This window comes from Danio aesculapii, chromosome 19, assembly GCF_903798145.1.
Source record: "Danio aesculapii chromosome 19, fDanAes4.1, whole genome shotgun sequence".
Classification (NCBI taxonomy): Eukaryota; Metazoa; Chordata; class Actinopteri; order Cypriniformes; family Danionidae; genus Danio; species Danio aesculapii.
Window position 1 is genome coordinate 1,939,571 of NC_079453.1, and position 6,318 is coordinate 1,945,888.

The window sequence follows — 6,318 nt, forward strand, 5'->3', positions numbered from 1 at the left end:
CGGCTACAGGCGCGCGCTGCTGATAGAATCCAGGTTGCAAAGTTTGATTCAGTTCACAGACTCGGTTCACTCAGATGGTTCGTAGTTTGATCAGTGTTGCTAGAAGTAAACGCGTTTTAGCCTTTTCGGTTACAAGTGTGGGCTATAGATTGTATTAATTGAGTTATGCTAACGTTAGCGTCTAAAACAAAAACAACAATATCGATATTAAAAATATTACACTTGAGCAAACAGGTGTTTGAGACAATGTAGATCAAAACGTGCTGTTTAGATTAGTGATTTCAGAAGAATTGCTCCAAAAACAAAATATGAATCATAGTGATGTCAATTTTTCAATATGAGAAACAAATTTGTCTATACTCTAAAAAAAGAACAACAACAGAGATTTAAGAATCGGCTCGATCTGACTATAAGGACTCGGTTCAAAAGAACCATTCATTCGCGAATCGAACGCCACTTCCACGGAGCGATCGAACCCCTCCCAGTTACTCCCGTGGCTTTTGCCACGAACATCAGCCAACAATCTCCAAATATGCGAGAGTTGAGATGAAATAGGGATCGAGAGCGTCTGATCTGATGTCTAAATGATTCCCCGAGGATGTGAGAGTCACGGATGCGGCGATCGATGAGTGTTTCTGTCGCAGGTAAGAGACAAACGCATGTCGCCTGTTGCTCCGCCGCACGTAAACACACACATGACAGACACCGACATGCATTCAGCTGTCACATATATGCATTTCACATGTTCACACAACTGCACGCAGATCGTTCACGGTGTCAAACGAGCGGATTGTACGTGCGTCAGCCGCTGTTTGTCTGCGAGTCAATTATTGCACACGTTTCAAATGATGTGCACCTTTTGAATAGCAATTGACAGGCTTTTATTATTAATGCATGCACCTGGAGTGTCTGATTTATCCATGCACGAACAACTTATTAGCAGTTGTCGATGCATCTCTTATGAGGCACCTAATAATCAGGTTTACTGAATGCAATAATTCTCTAGGTTCGCTGTAGGGTGTGGAGACTGGATCTAAGATCGCTGCTATACGAGTGGAGAAAAGTTATTATCATCACTTAGCTTTGTGATTTGGAGCTGTCTCTGAGTGCTCTGGATGCTGAAATTGCCAGGAGAATGTGATGCTGCTTTGATCGCACCGGAAGGGTCAGATTTCATGCCAGAGCCGGTGGGATTAAATCAGGGATAATGCATTGGATCAAAAGCTGTGATGCTGCTCATTTCTGATTGGATTATTATTATATTTGACAAGAGAAGCTTTTAAAGGGGATCTACAATGCAAAAATCACTTTTAGAATGGGGTGTAAACACAGATGTGTGTGAAAATAGCCAGCTTCTAATAGTAAAGAAATAATTAATTGTATTTTTTTAAGCCCACTTGATTAAAACAGTCTGCAGAAACACTTTGATTGGCATTCACGCTTTGTACTTGCCATAATAGGGGGAAATCCCCACCCACAAGTGACGATCTCTCATTAGCATAGACAGCCCTGAGTGAGAAGCAGCTGGCTGCCATTAGCGATTTAGGATGCACAGATGAACACTGAAATCTCCATAGACTACTTTCTTCTCAGAGACTTCAGATTGTCAGGTGTTTGTAGCTCCGCCCTCTTTTGAAAAGAGGACAATCTCATTTGAATTTAAAGCCACAGTCACCGAAACACCACAATATAGATCAAAGCCTAAAAGGGTCAGTTTCAGAGAGTTAGACAACATTATCTGTGTGGTATTTCAAGCTGAAACTTCACACACACTATAGGGAAATCAGAGACTTATTTGAGATCTTGTCAAAAGATGCATAATAGATCACCTTTAAAACAGCCCCGTATTTGACATTTTTGCAGCATGTTTTAATTCATTTTTTAAAGTAAAATGCATGTCAAAATATCTAGTTTCTGCATTAGCTGTTGCTGTTTATTGACAAGTCCATGAGTTGTGTTTTTCACATTCAGAGCTTTATTAAATGAATGAATCATTGCAAGAGCAACGAAGAAAACCATTATGATTTCATTCCACAGCTCTATAATCTTCACATTATACATTTTAATGTGTTATGGAGGCAGTAACGCGGTAAAAGCTTGTGTCTCTTTGACCCACATCCAAGCCTGATGATCTGAATCAATGTGTTTTAATATTAAAAGCTGAGGCTCTTCTGTTCATGATGATGAGTGCTGGAATGTCAAGAGCACATAATCATTTGGCAGAATTAGTTTTCTCAACCATTTATTACAACACCCAAAGTTGATGCACTTTGGATTAAATATTAAGATTTGTTTTTGAAGAATGTTGGAAAGATGTTTTAAATATTTAACGCTGGCATTAAATCAGAGATATGTGTTTTCTGAATTCATAATATTGGCTTTATATAGTGAATGATTCAGCAATGCATGTTTAATTGTTAGATTTTTTTTATTTGATCTCAGCTTTGTTTTATTTCATAGGTATTGCAATTTTAATATTTCATATATTTTGTGATATATATATATATATATATATATATATATATATATATATATATATATATATATATATATATATGTATATGTACAACTAATATATATAACTTATATACTTGTACTTATTAGTTGTACACATATATATATATATATATATATATATATATATATATATATATATATATATATATATATATATATATATATATATTAGACATGGGAAAAAAATCACCAACGTTTTTCTGCTATACCGTTCCTGTATATGTACGATTTTTTTTTAATTATTATTATTATTTTTGGACAACATCTCCAGCTTATATTTATATAATATATCTCAGGGCTGCACAATATTGGAAAACTCTGAGATTGCAATATTTTCATTTACTGCTAAATATATTGCGATATATATATCAATTCAGATCGATTGGGATGATTCTGTAAGAACATTCTGTAATATGATTTAAAAAATGACCTGCAAAGTGTAATACAAAAGATACAAATAAACTATGATTTATGATTTTTTCGGGGAGGCAAACAGTATTCAGAAACAATAACTGAATAATCGCTGTATAATAATAATAATGTGTTTATTAAAAACTTTAAGGGTAAAATATAAAATGACTAGGCTATGTTAATTGTAATGTTTAGTCAACTATAATCCCAATTACTTGGCAGATCCCTGCGATGTGATTATTGCAGACTTGCACATTGAGTTATCGATGCTAAAACGATATATTGTGCAGCCCTGATATATGTATGCATAAATATGTGTGTGTGTATATATTTATATATATACATTAATTGATATAAATTTTACTATGACTACTAATTTACTATAGAAAATAACACTTTTTTTTACTTATTAATTTACTATAAAATAAAAATAGTAAAATTACACATTTTGCTTTATTATTTCCATATTTATTTCCTTTATGTGTATTTTTTAATAATCATAGTCAAGCCCAAAATTATTCATATGCCAGGGGTATGAATAATTTCGGGCTTGAACATATAAATGAATTCAAATAACTGAACTATATAAATCTTATATAATCACATAGTTATTGTATTTTTAAATATAGTATATACTTTTTAAATATAATATACTTTGAATGTAATCACAGTTTTAATTGTAATATTGAATTAATTACACGTTAATATTAAATACAATTCTTTGCATATTTTTGTTCATTTAACATGCTCTCATTATATATATATATTATATATATATATATATATTGTTATATATATATATATATATATATATATATATATATATATATATATATATATATATATATATACAGTATATATATATATATATATATATATATATATACAGTATATGTATGTTTTAACTGTCATATTATGTAGTTAGAAGTGTTATACATAACACTATATATAAACAGTATATATAAATATATATAATATATAAACACTATATATAAATAGTATATATAAACTATATATAATATATAAACACTATATAGAAACAGTACATTAAGCTATGTATTATTTTAAATTCACATTATTTGTTTAATAATTGAACAATGTAGTTGTAGTAAATAAATGCCCTTTATTGTAACTGTAATATACACCCCCTGAAATGCCTGCTTGGTTTTTAAAAATATGTATTTTGTAGCTTTTGTTTTGTCATATCCATAAACAAAAAGTGAATCAAATCTTGTGGAAGGTCATGCAGTGAACAGAGGCCGTAAACCTCCAGCTATCAGCAATGATCTGAGCAGAAAAGCAGAGCGAAACTCAAATGCTCCTCTGCTACCAACTGCAGATTTATCTTTAAACAACAGAAAACAGAGCCTGGAGGCTTTATAAGTTACAAATAATGGACCACATGTGATTATGGCAGAATAAACCCTGACAGTGTCCTCAAGAGCACCCTAATGTCAAATATATTATATTATATTATATTATATTATATGATATTATATTATATTATATTACATTATATTATATTATATTATATTATATTATATTATATTATATTATATTATATTATATGATATTATATTACATTATATTATATTATATTATATTATATTATTATTATATTGTATTATATTATATTATTATATTATATTACATTATATTATATTATAATATATTATATTATATTATTATATTATATTATATTATATTACATTATATTATATTATATTATATTATATTATATTATATTACATTATATTATATTATATTATATTATATTATATTATATTATTATTATATTGTATTATATTATATTATTATATTATATTACATTATATTATATTATAATATATTATATTATATTATTATATTATATTATATTATATTATATTATATTATATTATATTATATTATATTGTATTATATTGTATTATATTGTATTGTATTATATTGTATTATATTATATTAAATTAATTTATATTATATTATATTATATTATATTATATTGAGTTATATTATATTATAGCTTAAGCACAGCGTTATTGTGAACATTAATGAAAATCGTTTATTTAAACATTGTTGCCATTGACAACAGTCATCTCTCATGAATATTTGATCAGTCAGAATCACTCAGAATATTTGCATTTGCCTTCTGGACTTTTTTGCATGTAGGATTCATCCCGAATTCATCTTGCCTGGAGTTGTGGAAGTAGTTTGTCTGTGACAGTGACACATTTTTTCTGTGATGGCCTGTCAGTCATGATAGTGTGCAGTAAAAGGCAGGAGTTCTGCCATCATATATATCTCTATACAGTATAACCCACACAGCACATCAGTCTGAGAGAGACCTGGCACTCATTCAGTCAGTCCATACTGACCATCCAGAGCCTCGGGCAACACACACACACGCACACACAGAGAGACAGAGATATACAGACACACTCACACACACACACACACACACACACACACACACACACACACACACACACACACACACACAGAGAGAAAGAGACACACACACACACACTCTTGATTACTCCTTCACACACATTGTCTCTCTTTTCTCTCTCACTGTCTTTCTCTATAACACACACACACATGCACACACATCCTCTTTTCTCTCTGTCTTTCTCAAAAAAACACACACACACACACTCACATGGATATGGATATTGCATGTACTACTATTGTGGTAATGATAGTTTTCAATATATTCCTATACACTCACCGGCCACTTTATTAGGTACACCTGTCCAACTGCTCGTTAATGCAAATTTCTAATCAGCCAATCACATGGCAGCAGCTCAATGCATTTAGGCATGTAGACATGGTCAAGACGATCTGCTGCAGTTCAAACTGAGCATCAGAATGGGGAAGAAAGGGGATTTAAGTGACTTTGAACGTGGCATGGTTGTTGGTGCCAGAAGGGCTGTTCCGAGTATTTCAGGAAATATCCCTTGTTGACGCCAGAGGTCAGAGAATTTGGTTGGTAGGGTCAGAATTTGGCATCAACACCATGAAAGCATGGATCCCTCCATGTTCTCAATTCAATAGCCTCGTAGGGCTTGAGTGTCCACATACGTAGACAGCACATTTTAGCTCTTAAGTGGCTATTTAAAATACTTTGAATGTTTTATATTTAGTTACAGACATAGAGTGTCATCCTGCAACTGTTTTGCAGCAGATGAAATGTCCCAAACACTATTTTCAACTGTCCAAAATGGGACAATTTTTTAGTTTTTACTCTCTGATAGTCAAAGTAAGTTAAAAAAAATGTCTATGTTAAATATGCATTTAAAAACATTCAGGAAAAAGTGTTTTATGTAAATTCGGACCACGAGTCCACATATGTGGACATCATTTTTCTCTTAAAGTACATCTTACAGTAAA

At 31.1% G+C, this 6,318-nt stretch overlaps 1 protein-coding gene across 1 annotated transcript in view; it reads left to right on the top strand.

Moving 5' to 3' along the window:
- Positions 1-478: 478 nt before the first annotated feature.
- Positions 479-6,318, top strand: part of lrrc3b (leucine rich repeat containing 3B) — a 12,288-nt gene continuing 6,448 nt past the window's right edge. The window contains exon 1 of the mRNA XM_056480157.1: positions 479-644. The gene's annotated coding sequence lies outside the window, so the exon portion shown is untranslated. The remainder of the gene's footprint in view (positions 645-6,318) is intronic.